The sequence below is a fragment of the Numenius arquata genome, chromosome 11 (genome assembly GCF_964106895.1).
Source record: "Numenius arquata chromosome 11, bNumArq3.hap1.1, whole genome shotgun sequence".
NCBI lineage: Eukaryota > Metazoa > Chordata > Aves > Charadriiformes > Scolopacidae > Numenius > Numenius arquata.
The window spans coordinates 29,661,356-29,680,159 of record NC_133586.1 but is presented as its reverse complement, the minus strand read 5'-3'; the positions used below and the strand labels follow the sequence as shown (position 1 = coordinate 29,680,159).

Below are 18,804 nucleotides of genomic sequence, written 5' to 3'. Positions count from 1 at the left end.
ACAGGCTGGGCCCCGCTCCCTGCAGAGCCAGCCCCTGCGGCGCTGGTGCTGTGGAGAGGGGCCGGGCCGGGCTGCAGGCCCAGCAGGCCCCAGCCCCGGTGGGAAGCCACGGGCTCTGTTGGGAGCTGGGGGTGACTCGCAACAGCTGCGATGTCAGCCTGGCACTGATAACGGAAGAAATGTGTTCCCCATCTCACAAACCACAACTGATGAGCACCCCAGAGGCTCGAGCAGAGAGGATCTGGCCCTGTTTGTAGCGGAGTGAAGACCCAGGCTTTCCTGAGCAGTTTTTCTTTTCACAGTACTGAGCTCAGGGGTAGAAGCTTTAATTTAAACTCCAAATCATGCAGAAGCTGATGAAAAGGTACTGAGGGAACAATCTTGAGTTAAGACAACAGGGTTTAACCCCAGATTTCTTACTTTGCTCTAATTATCAATTCGACAGGGTCCTGTTGAGACTGAATTCTCCCTCACTTCACAAGCTGACGGTGGTTGTACGCTTCGTGTGCACAGTTAAGTTCCTCTTCGGCTCTTAGGAGGGAAGACTGCAGGTTGCTTTAGAGTAAACCCGTTTCCCTCACAAATGCTTAGGATTTATTTCCATCTATCTAAAGATATGATTAAAACTGGTATGGACCAGCTCCTGCGGTTTTCATACAGTCCCATTGAATTTTTCCTGAGGAGTTAAGGTTCGTTTCCCTGTTCTGCATACAGCTGTTGAACCTCAGTTAGACAGCATTGTTCTTGGCTCTCTAGCGATGGGTTCATAGTAGGGTATAAAGCTTGTGTGGTACTTCGTTGGCCGTAGTTGGTCACAGAGCATAAAGCTGGTGCTGTGAAGGGTACCTGGGCCTAAGATGCAGTGCCTCGGGGCACATTCTTTCTCTGGCTCACTTTGTAATCAGTAGAAACCATAAAACAAGTGACAAGTGGCCATAGAACACTTAAGCTATTTAGGGATATTTTTATTTTTATATCTCCTGTAATGAAACCTTAATATCCTTGCTGTTGAATTTACATGACATATCTAGTGAATAGCCTAGAAAATGATAACACTAATTAAGAGATACCTTAAGGACTGGGTGCAGATACAGGTAAAATGTATGCATTATGGCCCCATTCTGCAAAATTTATTCTCTCAATTATTGTCGTCAGTGCTGGCGCAGCTATTCTCAAAAGTAAAGTCTGCATTTGTAGGTAAGATTTTGTAGGCTTGTTCCCAGTGTTCTGATGTTTTAAGGGTTGCTAAGTTGCTAAGATACAGGCGGAAAGGTAAGTTTATTTAATATATTTTGTTGAATAAATTTTATGAAATATTACCATGATCTGTGGTTCAGTAGGTTATATCTGAGGCTTTGCTGAAGTGGAATTGTCATGAAAAATAGTACGGACTTGATTCATGATTGCATTATTCCTTTTTCACACTGATATAGCTACACTGAAAATAATTGGCTTACACCAATGGGGCATGACAAAAATGCAAGGATGAATTTGGCTCTGTATCTTGAAATGAAATATGTGCCGGTTTCTGTTCAGCATTTGCTGTACCTTAAGAAAAATCATAAGCCAGATTAGATCAAATCACACTATTAAAAGAAACATTTTTTTGTTCTGTGCAGTAGAACTGATCTGAAACATTTATGTGTTCAGAATTTTCTCAAAAGCACACTTTTTTCTTGCCTTGTATTTAAAAATTGATAACCAAAGGGAAAAGACTGTTGAGTTATAAAAACAGGTTTCTTCTTGTCATTGTGTCATCCACTGGTAAAACATAATTGAACTCAAGGTTTGCACTTGCAAATGACCTTGTCTAAAGTTTTACAATTCAAAGAATTAATTTAATGACTTCGACTGTCTGGAACACCAGAATCACTTTACGGGGCAAAACCTGTGTATCTCCCACTGAGGATCCTGTATTGGCAAAGTCAGAAAGTGACTCATTCTGCCTCTTATGGGATGATTTTAGGCTCTGTTTACAAAGAAAATTGGTATGAGGCAACAGTTCAGTGTGAGGCTGAATGATCTTAGGAGTCTTGTTCTCGCCTATGGCTCAAAGAACCAGCTTGTAAACTCTCTGGGGGCACCTGGCTTGCTAGTCTCCTGGAACCGGTAGCCCTTTATTGGCCCCAGCTTTGGGAATAATCTTCGCTCCACTGCTTTCTCCACATGGAGGATGGTTTATGTCATGAGGATGATATTGCTGTGTTGTGCGTACTGCATCTTCCGAGCACTGGAATAGTTTCTGCAAGGGCAAAGATGTCTGTAGCATATGTGCTGGGTGGATGTAATTCCATGGCTCACACCGCTATGCTGTATTGGTTATGGAAATAATAAATAATGTATTTCTCTGTCAGCCCCCTTTGCTCCCTCCTCTCTTCTCCCTCCCCAAAGGGAGGCTGCAGGCTCAGGTTTTTTTCTGATTCAAGTTTTTAAATTTTATTGGGTTTTTCTGAGTGCAAGAGAAGGGAAAAGAACAAGAGAATGATTACATACCTTGAAGTGCCTGAAGATGAAAATCCTCAGTCTTAATTTCTCACCTTTTAAGCCACTATTCATTTCTTCTTGAGTAAATACTTTCCCAGAAGCAATAGTGACAAAAGCAGTTGTCTGCATGGATGTCCCCCTTGTAGGCACATCTTAGGTTTTACCCCAGTGGTGCTTACCCAGATTTGCGTCATGTGCCGAGTATAGCATAAAGCACTTTGGAGAGTGAATGTTTATTGCAGATTTCAAGTACAATCACAAGTTGATTGGAATATGTGTTGTTCTTTCTAGCAAGTTCTTTATAGTTTATTCTTGAGGGAGCCTTTAAAAGGCATAAGTCATTGGCTTACGGTTGCTATTCAAAGTAAGCTGCTTGACTGTATCTGACAGTACCCTTCCCCACATTCCCCTCCTCTGCCTCTAGCTCCCTCATGAAGCTCTATCTTCCTCTTAGTACACTCAGGTAGGATGACAGAAGAGGAAGAAGAAGATGATAAAAATATTTTCTGTTTTTAAGAATGCTGATCCCCAAATAGGGTAGTTACTCATACAAATAACATGGGTGATGTTAAAACCCACAGGCAAGAGAAGTTAGTACTAGTAATCTGCTGTATTATTACTCTGTACAGTGTTGTGTATACAGGCAGAGTCAGGGCAATGAAACGACAGAGACCGATGGGCAGCTCACTGACTCCCTGGTCGGTGAGAAGTGGGTAAGTGCAAGGCTGGGACCACAACCACCTCGACACAGTTCCTGCAAAGGACTTTGGCTGGCACGCTCTGCTTCCTCTGGCTGGGGCTCTGGCTCCTGGTTTGAGAGCCAGCCAGGTATACGTCCCGGTAGTTTTTAAGCTTGTACCTGTCAATCAGGCATATTCTAAATAGGCCATGGGCATGGACAACTGCTACATAGGGAATTTAATCTTTTGCCTCTGCTCGCTGGAAGAAGAATTGGATGGCCTTATGAGTGGGGAAATATTAGTGGTTTCCTTGCTGGCAGATCTGGGTTACGTTGGCAGCGCAGAATCTGTAGGAGACTCAGCTCAGTGTAACTACATGTGTCCCTGGGCAACAAGGTATCTTTTTTAAAAAAAAAAAAATTATTGTGCCCTTTCTGGATATTTACAGTTCCTCTGTTTTGTAAAAGCAGAGTTCTAAACACGGGACCTTGGTCAAAATGTAGTAACTGTTTACTGTAGCCTTGCTGTTAGTCTCTGTGTACCTGCAGGCCTTAAACAATACTGTATATACATGTATTTCAACATAATCTGAGATGTTTAAGGGTATTGAATATGATTAAGCAATGGGCATTGTTAAAAATACTGCTTGAAGGGAAGGGTGTTCTAATCCTGCCTTTGCATTTCCTCCTTTAGAGCAACCTGTGTTTTAGTAACCTCGCTGGAGTTTCATAAAATTGAAAGAGGCTTCAACCTGCTCGATGTTGGTTTCTGGATTTCTTAATACACTCTCTTGTTAAGAGTTCATGTTCATCATAGTCTGCTCTTTATCTCCATTCATATAGATGCTCTAAAATAGATGAAATTCAGGTATCAAACAAATGCTTCCTTTTCATCTTGGAAAAATGTACATGATTTAAAAAATAATTTAAAATGGAACTTCCCATTACTACCAGTGCTATTGTGAGAATCAGGCTGAAAGCCATACAGTTCCTTCCTTGCCAAAATGGGGCATAACCAAGTTTGTTTAGCAGGCTTTTCATGAGTGTCAGTCCTTACATTGAAAGCTCCTATCCTGTCACCTGTTTTTAAATGCTTCAAATTTAGGAAGCCTGCTGCAGATGGTATCAGTAGTTTTACTGATCTGAGGCCTTGGGCAAATTCATTTGAATTGCTTTGAAACTGCATATTCAAAATTCAATAAAATAAGAGGGTCTGATGGTGCAGCTGCAGCATATCCCCTCCAGCTGGGTAAGCTGAGATGTTTCAAGGCCCTGGACTAGCAAAGCCTGGGTGTGATGTACAGATTATACAGCTCGCTGCCAGGGAAGAGGTTTTGGCAGGCTGGGTGCAGCAATACCTGCTGCCAGCAGACTTGGGAGTAACAGTGGCTTTCATGCTACGTGGCATCTTTTGCTGGCTTTCCTAGACAGAAATTTGTTGGTGCAATAGTGGCGGCAGGCCAGTGGGAGGGGATTGCCTCAAGGGTAAAGGGATGGAATGTAGGAAAAACAATAAAATCAAAACGCTCCAGTTGTTTTGAAAGTGATTGGCCATCCTGAATGCCTTGGTATGGATCCAAAATGATCTGCTCCATGGGCGGGTTTTGTTAAATTGCATTCAGAAATCATATTTGCCCTTGGGCGAATACCCTTGCTTTTATGCATACTAGGCAAGTCACGTGCACCAAAATGGTATTCACATGGTGCTTTAGTCAAAAAGCTAATGTCAGTCATCATACCTTTTATGCATATCCAGTCCCTTGGTTCTTTATGCCCATTTAAATATGCAGAAGTGCTTTATATTATTACCTTGCCTATAAAGTACTGATATATATATTTAGGCCACGTAATTTATTGCAATATAGACCCTTCTCTGCATATGTAGTCAGCACTTACAAATATAAATTAAAATAATGAGGCATAAAGTATTTTTGTTCTTGGGGCCTGATTTCTGAGATTTCTGCTGTTAAACTGTGGAATTAATTCCTTTATGCATGATGTGTCCATACTTTCCAAATAACTACTTCTGTAGCAGCCTATACATGGCTTATCTTTGTAGCATTGTAGTGCCAGCGTCCTTGTGAGCTTCACAGTTCTGGCACAACCAGCACAGTGCCTAAAGGTAAGATAATCAGAGAACACACGCGGGGACGTTATTTGAGCACCATATCGTTGGGCTGCACAGTATGTCCCTAGTTACTGAAAGGACTACCATGAAATTTAATTTAGAATTTTACAGACACATTTTGAATTGGAAATCTCTGTAATAACTTTTCCTTTGCTCAGCCTTTTAACTGTGAAATTCAGTTGGGGAGTTTTGAAGCAGCAGGTAGTGTCGCAGCACTCTAGAGGGATTTTGCCAGAATTCAGCTAAAGTGCTTGCAAGTGTCATTTCCATATTTAACTAATTTCAGTTTTTAATTAGCTCCGTGTGAAAAATGAGAGTTCACGCTGAGCTAAGCTGTCAGCGTAGAGTCTTGTTTCCTTTCTAGCCTCTCAGGACAATTATTGCAGCATCCTCTGGTTTTTTCAATGAGAGTGCTTAGCCGCCCCACGCTCAGTCCCTCCCATTGTTCCTTGACAGGAGGCAGGGAGTGTGTTGTGTCTGGCTTGCTAAAATGGAGAAGGTAAGTTCTGAAAATAGTTCAAATGCAAAATTGGTTTAGCAAAGGTTCAAAGAACTTCACGGGCCTGGCTCAGAAATATGCAGCAGAATAAAACGAGTTGCTTCCTCAGACCTCCCTGGTACTGTGCAGTCAGTTACATTGCTCAGAACAATAGCTGATCATTTCAGCTTCGTTACTTATTGCATGGGGTAATACCATGTTTTAGAAAGCACAGTGTGAAAGCAGGTTTTTTCATGGTGCTTTCTGCAACATGAGTGCTAACAGTGCAATGCTCCAGAGACTCGTTCGTCCCAAAGGCCTGTGGTCCTCCTCTATAAAAAGAAAACTGCTTTTGCATAAAATTCCATAATGTAGTATGGGGATGGAAATTTGTTAGTCCTGCATCTGAACTGAAAATTTATCTCTGAGGACTTGAATGCAAATGTTAAAATACTTTCCAAGAATGAACTGAGAGCTGCAGTTTATGTAAACTCCGCAAAAACATGGGATGTGAACAGATTTCTGAAATAATTTTATGAACTGATAGCAATCCTGAGTTACATTTAGATGACAGTCACATAATACCATTGTTATTTTTGAAAGAATGCAGTCATTAAATTGTCAAAATCACATTTAAATGGGAAAAAATGGTGAAATAACTCTGTAGGTGTTATCACAGGGTGGTGGGTTTTTTTTGTTTTAAACCTGTCCTAGAAGGTGAGATTTGTAAAGATTTATGAATAGGTTTGGTGTAGTGTCTTCATTTTGATTTCTGTTCGTATCCTAGCAAAATAAAGGTTGTGTTGGTTTTATTTCTCACTAATTAGTATGGACAGCCACTTCCAGTAGACAGAAGCAGATTTTCTCTATTAGACCATAACATCAAATGCATCTTTTTCAAATTGAAGTGGATGGAAAAGACTCTCAGCTGTAGCGCTTTCTGGGTACTTAAATGTTAGTAATGTTGTGAAAGAAGAAGGTAAATACATTGCAGAAACTTGTCAGATACAGTGACACTGAGGAGTTTCTAGTAATTTTTCTTTTAAGTTATCAAGGAGCAGCTTTGATACCTGCTTCCAAGATGAAGCAAATTCTTGAAAGGAAAAGAAAAAAGGAAAATAAATTTCATAGTGAAGAGTGAGGCTGAAATGCTAGATAGATTTTCAATATAGTTTAGGCTTTGGGTTTTTTTTTTTAAATATAGTATTTACTGTTTCATCCATCAAAGAAAAAAGATATATAATCTTGGTTTGGTTACTGGCCAACTGGGTGTTACCAACATGAAGAAGCACAACTCGAGCATTAGCTGTGAAACACTAATGTGTAGTTCTAGCTACTGTATATCGGTTTTTGCTCCTTGTAGTGTAAATTGTCTTCTCTTTGAAGGATAATTCCTAGTTATTTTCTTAGTATTATTAAGTAATATTGTTACATGTTATAAAATTTATTGTATTAATCATTGAACATAATTCAGTTATGCTTTACAAAGTGTATGTAATTGAAGCCAAATTGTAGCTCATATGTAGCTCATATTTTATTCTATGATTCATTAATTAGTTGTTTACAGTGATGCATGTGATAATGCATTATCAGTCATGTCCAATTCACCCCACAATTTTAACTGTTGACTTTGGAGGGTAAAGTTTTTTGTGGATTGCTGTTGCCTGTAGAAAACACTATTTTTTTTTTTTCAGTCATGATATTCACAGTCTCAAATACGTAAAATAAATAGATGAGTTCTGAAGTGAAACTCTCTCCACTGAAGTCAGTGACAATTTTGACCTTGATTACTATGGGCCTTGATTTTAAACAGCGCTAAACTGACTGATGATGAGCATTCTGCATTGCTGACCTCAGACAGTGGAATTGGCTTCTGCGCCATTTTGTATGCGAGATGGAAAGCTTCATTAAAATGCTTAGGTATCAGATGCTCTGTACAATAAGTTGGCTTCATTTTTCTGTTGTGGACAGCAGCTCCATCCGTAACAGTCATTTCTACTAACTCTGCTGTGAAATTTGTTGTATCAAGAAGATCACATTGAGCTAGTCTTACAAAGCCATATTATAGAAGGCAATTTAAGTCATAATAGATAAAGAAAAGTAATACAAAAATACAATAATTAAATATTAATATTATGATGATGTTCCTTAGATGAATCAGGATGTAGGTATCCAAATTAAATATAATTGTCTTCCATTATGCATGGTGGACAGTGCTTGAAGTGGACTTGTGTAGACTGGTGTGCTATCATAGAATCATAGAATGAACAACAGAATGGTTCGGGTTGGAAGGCACCTTAAAGATCATCGAGTTCCAACCCCCGTGCCATCACGATGTTTCTCGGGACTTAAAATGCATATGCAAGCTTTTCTTCATTCCTATATTGGCTGATGGAATTGTGTAACAGGGTGTTTTGGTGATGTAACTGATAATCATATATGAACACACACACACAGAGAAATTCCATGTAAAATGTATATTACTGCAGTCTGAAAAATTGCAACTCTGCCACTTCAAAATAAAGCAGTGATCCGAAACTAAAATCCTGGCACCATATAAACCCTTCATTGATTTCTCTGTTCTCTAATGTACTTCCATATTGGTGTGATCACACTGAAATCATGTCCTCACTTGCAGCTTGCACTCCTTACCTGCTCTAGAATTCTAGATGGGAAGATGAGAAGGCACGGATGCAGGAGGGCAAGATTTCAGTCTCCGCTTTGTTAGAAAAAGTATTTTTCCTGTGAAGGCAAAATAAGCAAACTTTAGACTTGGAAACCTGCCCAGAATAAGACAGCTATAAGACTAAAAATTGAATATGTCCCAGTTATAGTAAACCCTTTATGGGAAATGCTTAATAGAAATCATTTAAGGACAATGGAAAAAAAGTTCTCAAAAATGTGACTTGAGTCCAATTTCATAATTGTTTATTTTTTAAAAAGTTACCATTAAAGAAATCCACAAAGGAATGTGAGTTACAAGGCTGTAACTGACTGATTGTACAAGCTATCAAATAAAATCTGTATATTTGATTTTCATATGTGTTTCTAGTCCAGATCAGTAGGACATCTAATTCACGAAACTTTAATAATGTCAGCTTTGTGAGGCATATAGAGGTCTAAATCTGCCTAGATGCTAAATAAAATTTTTACCTCTATCTCAGTATCGAGATACAATTTAGGCTGTGTTTAGATGTACCTTTTGAGGCATATCGTGAAAGAACTATAAACAGTTTATAGTGTTGAAAGTGAATGAGAAGCTTTCAGAGAAGAAATCATATTTACTTTTCATCTTCAGATTTATTACCTCTTTGTAATGAACTTTTAACTCCAATAATTACTTTGTGTAGATAGTAAAACCTTAAATTTTATCATTCATGCAAGGTTTTACAGTCAGGTGATTAAATTAAACTATTCTGTGTAATTTCTATTAAGGGAAGAATATACTCTGTGATTAGAAATTACACTTTTTTTGCACTGTGGACGGAACTTTGGCCATTCATAATCATGCAGTTCCAATTCATTTAGTGTATGCAAAGGAGTAATAAAGGTAAAAACAATTTTCTTAGCAATATGGCTAACAATCAGAGGTCGAGTCAAGATCTGAATGCTTTGGAACACTTAGATTATGAAAATCTTGTTGGACATGTTTCTAGATATTAGGGCAGTTTCAGTTTCGGAAGATGAATGTAGTCAAATAAATGTTGGACGTGATATCCTTTAGGGTTACAGTCAGTATTAAAAGTAAAGCAGTTATTCTAATTCTTGTAAGTTCAGGCATCAGTGATTTAAGAGAGTGTATTTGTGTCCATATTCCTTGAAACACCAGTTTCAAGTCTCAGCTAGGTTCTTCCTCCCCTTGGAAACAGAATAAAGATGTGCTGGGTACTTTGTTCATGATAATGGTGTCTTTTAGGTGTGAAATTAAAATTGGATTCAATTTGCTTTGTATTAACATTAAATGCTCACAATTGCTCCAAAAAAAAACAAAAAAAAAAAAAGAAAAAGAGGTTTTCCATTGTGCTTTAGTCAAGAGCATCCCTTTCTGCTATGCTAAGCCTATTTCAAAAGTGGCAGTGTTTTGGCAAGGCTGGTAAAGCGGATATTGTATAATGTGATTTGGGATCTTCCAGGCTGAAAGATGCTGTATTAGGTAAATAAAAATATAAACACTTTTCTTATTAGTTACAGTCATCTAGTGCAGATGCAAGACCAAAAAGATTGCAGCCTTGGCTCTTAAAATTGCTGTAAGAAGTGAGTTCATTTTATACAGTCTCAGGAACTGATTAATCTTGTGCCAGTTTTCTACGCTGTACAATCTAAGGCCTGTCACGAGAATAAATGAATAGTGCACTGTATTCTGCTTCTCTTTTAAGGTCTTTGCAGTGAGATTCCAGGTTCTGAAGGTAGCATGCAATGCTGTTACCCTTCTTGTGACAAAAAGATTGCTCAAAGTGGCACAAAATCAAAACATTTCAGTAAAGAGGACTAAAATGAGAAAAGTTGAAAAGTCTAACCCGGGGATTCTTTCTCAGTCCCAGTCTGGGAAACTAACAACCACCCAAGGTACACCTCGCATTTCTGCAGGCTGAAGCTCTGTTTGCCTGTGGTTATCCTTCGAACTGGGAGCCAGCTCTTCATGTCCTCCAGTTTCCCCCACCCCCACAGTAACTGCAAGTCTGTGTAGAGCTTTTCAAGTATTTTGGAAGTGGAAAGACTGAAGTTGGAGATAGATGAATGAACTTCCAAAGAGTTGCATGGCAGATAAGCACACAAATCACATTACTACTAATGGGATTTGTGGGTATATCTTTCATGCTGTGCTTTGAAAATTCATTCCATTCAGTTTAGTGATGTGCACAGGGAAAGAAGTCAGTCAGCTTGGAGGGGGTGTGTGACCAATTTAAAAAAAAATTGCCTTTTTTGGGTCCCCCTATTTCTTCCATGTGACAATGAACTATCTTACAGCCTTCCTTCCATCTCATTTTTCATCTCTAATAACATTTATTCAAAGGAAAGCAATTAATAATTCCCAGCAGAAGTTTTCCTGCCAATTATAACAATACACTCATTCATAGATCCTTTATCCTATTTCTATAAAATGCTTCTTGGCTGGTTGCTTCATAAAGTGAAAGCCGTGCTCTAAACAGTTTATTGTCTAAAAGAGTTTACATGCTGAGGGTGAAATTATGCCTGAGGATTGCTTTCTTACGTTTCAGATTCTGTGAAGTTGTTTTTCATTTCCATTGTGTTTTCAAATAGGCACAATGTCTCCTGTGTCTCCCTGGGGAGTGGAAGGAGCACGCCTGAGGTTTCTACCATAGAGGGGGGCACCGTGCTCTCCCCTCTTACGCAGCAAGCCCTAGCCTTGCAAAGATAAGGGTCCGCCTCTGGTTCCCTGGGCTTATGTCCCAGAAATTCCAGTTTTACTGGCAGACTGTTTTTAGGATCACTCTTGGATTAGAGAAGCACAGAGCTGTATTCTCTCTGCAGCTGAGAGAAATCTAGCGGAAGTGGTAGCCTGACATTTATTGTGTTCATTGTTTCATAAACTTACTGGGTAATCAGTCTGCACGGCTTTCCTCATGGAGTCAGAAAATACACTGTCTTTCTCTTTGGAAAGTTATAAGAAGTTGTTGCTGTTATTTTAAGTAAAACTGTTGAAGAGCTCAGGCAGAGTTAAGAGTAGAAACTTGTAGATGGGTAACATATCAAAGCTTGTGTGTGGGTAACAATATAAGCTTAATTCAGTTGGTGAAGTGGAAAAAAACATGTTACAAGATACAAAAATATGCAGCGGTGCCATTGTAGGTAATGGAATTCTCCATTTTTAACACTGTAAACTAAAAAAAAGTCACTCAGAAGCGCAAGGTCTTGTTCAATGTTATGTGTAGGATAAATAAGACAGAAAAATGGTTCTTAATTGTGCTCTGTAGCCATAATACAGGCAAACCCATTGTTTTAATGAAAATAGTGTGATCTGTTAATTCTTAAAGTTGTATATTTCAGTAATGCTTTAAATGGAGTTCCCAAATAAACTTTTAATTTAATTTTTTAAGAAAATGTAGTGCCTACCAAATAGCATACTGTTGATTAAGATGACTTGCAGAGAATGAATGACCTTGGAAATAAGTTGAGCTTGAGTGGTCATGGTCAATAAGCAGCACTTTTTGCATATTTTCTACAACAATGATATTAAATTTAGATCAAATGATCTATTTTTGAAATACTGCTTTAACCTTTCCTGCAAACAATTGAATGCTCACAAGTAGAGGAGCCAGTATGATCAGGAGTACATCCAAATGTTTTGCATGATGGCTGTAGGATCTTAGTCATTAATATTACAACACGAGTTCATAAATTCCCTAAGTACTGGTAGTCCAGAGAATTATTTTTTTACCTGACCTTTAATCTCTCTAAATGCAAAAGTTAAACTCTTATCTTCTGTGTCCCTGAGATCTCCAACAAGGTATTTTGAAAATGTGTCTCTTGTAATTATAACTGACACTGCTTAATGAAATAGAATATTTACTGTTGTGCTGGTGAATAACTGCAGTAGGTTGAGAAACTTGCACAAACCTTCTGGCATGTCAGCCATTGCCATTTTATATACTATATTCTCAGCCTTTTTAGATGTACTGAAGCTCATGCCCTAGGGTATCTAAAAATCGTACTGCTTCTAGGAAATGCTTTGTGGCATAAAAATTCAAGGGTTTTCCTGTAATGTGTGGATCTAAACACTCCTCAGATTGTCAGGGCTGCCCAGGGAGGTGGTGGAGTCTCCTTCTCTGGAGACATTCAAAACCCGCCTGGACAAGTTCCTGTGCAACCTGCTCTAGGTGGACCTGCTTTGGCAGGGGGGTTGGACTAGATGATCTCCAGAGGTCCCTTCCAACCCCATGTGATTCTGTGAAAGATAGGGATGTGCTGTGGTACAGCATAGAGGACAAAACTGCACCTAACACTTGAAGAAACATTGAGACTAGTGGATACACCATGGAGTGTTGCAATATGAGTAAGAGCAGCTGTGGGTCAGATAAAAGTCAAATAATCCATTAACTTATCTCCAGCATCCAAAAGTGGTTGTCTTGTAAGAACGGGCAAATCATGTATGTACTTCTCCCTACTGATCTTCCAATGTCCTTTCTGAGCTGAGTGGAGGTGGCATAACAATATTCCTTGCTTTGTTCGCTCTTCTCATAATGATTCAGTGTTTGACTTACTTGAAATTGTCACGAAGCTTTATCATCTAGCCAAAAATTTCCCTTCAGTTTGATAATCGTCATCTCAGAGCTCATTATTTTATATGTGGAGTTAAGATTACTCCTCTCCAGCGTATGTTTTTTTATCTTAGCCCAGTGTGGATTTCATCTGCTGTTTTATGGCCCAGTTGCTCGGTTGCATTTTGTCCTTGCACAGTTCTCGGCAGCCCTTTTTTTGACAAATGCAGTACCAGCAGCAGACTCTGCCACCACCCTGCATGGCCTGTTTTCCGTTCGGAATCCTATCGCACTATATATGATAGGTTTTGGATATTTTAAATACTACTTTAAACTTTCCTTTAGATAATATATCAAAAATGGCAGATGTCCACCCAGCAAGCCATATGGCTTCTGTTTTGTATTTGGAAAAAGGCCTGGGAACATGATGAATTTTTCTGAGCTCTCTTGGATACCCTCAGGAGGACTCTGGCATCCTTGTTGCAGTCACACCAGGTATTCAAGGAAGAACAGAAAGTTCGGGCAGTTAGTCGTGAAATTTAGAAGCATCATTGTTTCTCTAGCAAGGAAAGGTGATACTGTTTCCCATTGTTTATTTTAAGATGGTTCCTTCAAGTAACAAAGACTTTTTTTTTTTTTTTTTTTTGTAATGATTTTCCAAACACTTTAATGTATGTTAAAGTGGAGGAATCGCAGATTAGAACTTCCTGGAAACACTGTCCCTTTCTCCCAATAACAGAATATGAGAGGGCATTAATATAAGTGTGAGTCCAGGTTCTTGGATTCAGCAGCTTTCTTCGAGACAACTGCTTGCATCCTAAAACATGTTAGCAAAATATGGATCTCAGTGGAGATTGAGTTGAGCAAATTCTGATGGGGTGTGTGTTTGTGAACTGTCTTGTGACCTCTTCTGGTGTTGAGGAGCTGGGGAAGGCTCCTTACTTTCCTTGTTACAGCTACCCAATAATCTGTGCTCCTCAGATGGAGACCTGAGAGCACTAGTCAGAATCCAGTGGAGTGTTTTCAGGCACCACACAAGTTTCTCCTATGCAGTTCCTGCATTGCTCTTTCCTGCCCTTCAGCCCCCTGCTATTCCTGTCTCAGGCTTCTCTTGAGGAGAGGTTGTCAGCTGTGATGAATTGTGCATTCATTTTGTAATGGGGGCAAGTAATCACTAGGGAATAGGCCTAACACACTCATTTCGCTTGTGACTTGGGTTGAACTTGAACTTGTTTCTCCAGAGGAATAGTAGTAGAACATTAAATTACTATGTTGGTAGTCTTTTAAGTTACTGTTATTTTATGAATACTAATTGAGATCAGTAACATCAGTTTCTGGTATTCCTGAAGTCCGTTGCCTGATCATGAAGTAGTAACTAGTAAAGAACCACAAGTCTCAGCTGAGGAATGTTTAATACAAAATAAGCATGTAATAATGTTTAATATTTTTTAAATTTTTGGGATAGATTTATTCTTTTCAAGTTATCTGGGTTACCCATCTATATGCACACAGAAGTGTAAAGCACTAAACTTCTTTTACTTCATACAAATATTGTGGTGCATTAAAACAATATACAGACCACATGAAATAAAAAATAGATGTGCAGGTAGTTCTTTGACTATATATGCTATACAATTACATGCTGCTAAGATTTATTAGGTACCTTTTGTTTCATATGTCTGTGATTCATTAGACCTGATTTGGAAATCACACTGATGTTGCTTGAGACTAAGTAGAGTGGAATAACAAGAGTTAGATCATCATTCACCTCAGGAGTGGCTGGAAAGAAAACTTCCAGTGTTTTCACTCCCCTGTAATACAATAGCCTACATACAGCAAATATGCTTTTAGTGTTCATTTGCTAGTGTTGTTCATGATACAATGGACCAATTGCTTTTTCACATGAGAAGAGGCTGGCCTGCTACAGTTAAACATAATATGCCTCGATATATCCTTACAACATGAGATCATAGTTTGATGGGTTCATTTTGGATGACAATAATTTAGGGTTGGTAAGTGTGACCACCTGGAAAATTAATATATGGAAACATTCTGAGTTCTCTTCACTGTTATAACCTCCCCATCTTTTTGAGTCGTTTAGGGAATACTGAATTTTTTAATAAGCAAGCATTGTATATCTCCCAGACCTCAACTGGGAAGATGCAGTAGGAATAGGGAAAATGGTGGGTTTTTAATGTTTCTCCCTTTAAGAAGGAACACCCCAGAGTAAAGGGGTAAGTGCAACACCTGATTCTGCCCTGCCAGACAGATAATGAGTTGTGCTACAGGCAGACCTCTAGCACGTGAAGACACCAGAGGTCTCTTATTTTAAAAATACATGGTTAAGAGCGACAGGAGAGCACAAAGGGAAGACAGAGCTTTCTGAGCTTGGAAACCATTGTCCAATAGACTGAACTCTGAACAGAGTGAGCATTGGGTTTATGGCCAGAATGAGAGAAGACTGAAGGGAAGAGGAGTGTGGGGACACTGCTGAGTCTTAGAGAACATTCAAGAAAGTTTTGCATGTAAGTTTTGTCATTTTTCTGTGGATTTGTGTACCTTTGGGGATTTCTTAAAATAGTATGTGATTCACTCCAGCAGCCTCTGACTTACATAAGTCTTAGATTGATCCTTGACAGCTCCACCACCTGGAGTGATGAACTAGTTCTCGGCTTTTGTTCTTGATGGGCATGCAGGCTTAGCTTCCAGGTGCTTTTGTGTGTGTTGTTGAGGTGGGAGTGAGAGGCAGATTATTACTTTTTACCTAAACCTCAAGGGGTTTACTTCAAAATTTATTGTTTCTACATTCTCATTTTTTAGAGAACAGAAATACACAATTCACTATCCTGAGTTACTAGATGTTAGTGTTAAATGAACCAGATAAATTCTGCCGAGCTCAATGTTTGAAAATATATTTGATACCTGATCAGAGACAAGAACTTAGAAAATATGCTTAATGTTGAAGGAAAAAAAGCAAACAAACACAAATAATACCTACAAAACATATGCAAGTACCCTGTAAAATACAATTTATGAGTACACTATACATGTAACAGATAAAATGTCATTTTTTTTGTGTTTTAAATCTTCAGGGATGTGTTTATCTCTGAATATTAATCTATAAACCAAATGTAGACCTCTGGAAATGTGTTTGAGTAAGTGGGCTGTTTAGGAAAATCAGCGTTCGTCTTGGTGATTGGCTTTGGACCTAGCTGAGTACCCCAACTCAGTTCTCCGGTGAATATCTTTTGGAGAAAATGTGGCCACTACTGTAGTATCTGATGAAAGTTTGTCCTTGGGGAGGAAGAAGGCAAAGCCACAGCATCACAGATAATTTAGTTGTAGTTTCAAAAAACAACAAAAAACCCCAACAGCAACAAAAAAACATCAAAAGCCACAGAACAGAAAAAATAGGAAACAGGCACAAATTCCCTAGCCCAAATTTCTCTTCTGACACACGTGCACTGCACTTCTGAGTGGATGCCCATATTTCTAATTAAACGGGCTTCTACTTATTCCTTTGCTAGAGGCATTTTTGTTTGATTAACAGAACAAAAGGTTAATCATATAAATTTGCCATCTCATAGCGTTCTGAAGCAGGAGAGAATAGGTGGCTCCATATTCCCCCTGCTCGGCTGCCAGTCAGGTTTGCTCTGTGCAATGCAAACACAGAGCTTTCCCTCGGGCCCCTGTGACATACTTTTCTCGAGGTATTGTTGGTAGAAGGTGAACGTTCCTCATGTTTGTGACTTCAGCTGTCTTGGTGGAAGTTTGTAGATCACGTAATGGATATGTGAGCTGTGCAGGAGATTGTAATTTTTTCTGTGTAAGGGACTATAGCAGACGTGCAACTCCCTGCCCCGTTAGGAAGGAGCTCTAATTGCTCCTACCGAATGTGCATCTATGATTAAAACACAGAGCAATGGAGTTATTAATGAAATCATGACATACTTGGAAGCGGGTGGTTCAAAGTTTTTCTTAATACCATGTTAATAAGATCTTTTTATAATTCCTTGTCTGTATTTACCTGGTAATTATAAGTTAGCAACTATAATTCTCTTGGACGGACTATTAGTTATGATTTCCCTATCTCTTTGTTGTAAGGAATGGTTCACACTTGAAGCAGCACTTTCATCTCTGCAAGTGACCTACATTTATGGTTACGCTTGCAATAAAAAGGAAAAAAAAAAAAGAAAAGCATCTTTGAATAGACACACTGAAAGTATGAAACACAAAAGTCTAATTCCCCTCTATGACTTGTCTTCATTTTGGGGCTCTGAAGTTCCCTCAGTCTTTATGCACTCTGTGCTTTTGGGGGTGGGCCAGCTGAACTCTGTCTCTGGAGCCCTGGTGTGTGCGCGTCGCCCGGGAATTGCTGACAGCACAAACACAGCCCGAGCTGCTCTGCTACCTGCCGGCCCCGGCCCCCTCGCTCTGCGGCACAGACGGTGTCTCTCGCTCGGTGGGAAGAGTCTGTATACGCTGCCCACTTGTTTGTTCTTTGAGCTTGATGAGTAATTTTTCAGTTTCATTGCCATACTGGGAAGAAAATTAGTTGCTTGAGATTAGACTAAAAAAGCCTTTTAAAATGTTTATTTTGACAAAACAAAAAAGTTGTAATTTGATAAAACATTTGATCTCACATAAAATTTTTATATATATTTCCATGAATTTTTAAACATTCCCTAGAAATAAATTTTGAGTAGTTTCTCAACAAAACAGTAATTTTTGGTAATTTGGTAATTTTTAAAATATAAGACGCTTTAATGTCTTTTCAAGCTTTTTTTCCTAATAAAAACATTTTGAAAATTCCGCATGAATGCAAAATCTGGCAACTGCCCTCTTCACACAAAATGTCCCCTGGCTATAGTTACTATTCTTAAGGATCTGCTTGGTCCGTAGGTATGTCTAGGGCAAGGTGATGTGAAAGCATCTTGCTTCTCAGCTGCTTTTGCCAAAAATACGGAGACTGAACTGTGATTGTGTGCTGAGATTTCCAGGAGTTGGGATAGGTGGTTTCTGGATATGTGGAGTGCTTTGTTTTCTTTTCTTGGCCTTAAGGAATCTGCGTATGAGTCAGTCACATCTAAATGGATTCCCTGTATTCGGAGATTATGTGAGTGATGTTTCAAGCACTGTAAATTGCAGTTCCTGTGATAACTCTTTTGCCTTACCTATCCTTAATGTTTAATCTCTGGACACTCAGCTGTGTGGCCACTGATGGTCCACTCATGACCACGCCAGCTCTTCTACAATTGCTTGTAATTGAACACAAAATACCTGCTAATCTTAGGTGGATCTGACACTGCAGAAATGAACAATTACAGGGGTGCCCATAATCACATCTATTTTCTGCCCCTAAACTGACAGTGGATCCCCTCAAATACCATTTTAGTATATAACAGAAAATGCTGTTCTCTGAGGTATGTAGGTTTACATACATCCTGGGTAACCAGGAAGAGTGCTCGTGGTGGATGTAAAGAAAGTGAATAAAAACAGCTTTGTGGGCTTTTCTATGCCTCACCACCCCTCTGTATGGCGGATGCCATAGGGATAATACTATGAAAGTATGGAGATGTATTCAGGTAGCTTCTGTTTATAGGAGGTGAAGATGCACATAAATCCCCTCGCTGAGTGATTCAGACCTGTCAAGACTCATGCATTATGCACAGGACTTACTCAATTAGCCCCTACCACAGAGCTGTAACTCAGGCACTGGCGAAGGTGCTGCCGTGGCCTTTCTGCCGCTCCCTACCACAGGCGTGGGGCGCAGCTGCCTGGCCTCGGCTGTCCCTGCGGACCTGCCCCTGGCTCG

General features: G+C 39.3%; 1 protein-coding gene across 3 annotated transcripts in view; it reads left to right on the top strand.

Annotated features, from left to right (window-relative positions):
* The window catches only part of TENM2 (teneurin transmembrane protein 2), a 520,319-nt gene that overhangs the window by 372,721 nt on the left and 128,794 nt on the right, over positions 1 to 18,804 (top strand). The window lies entirely within an intron of this gene.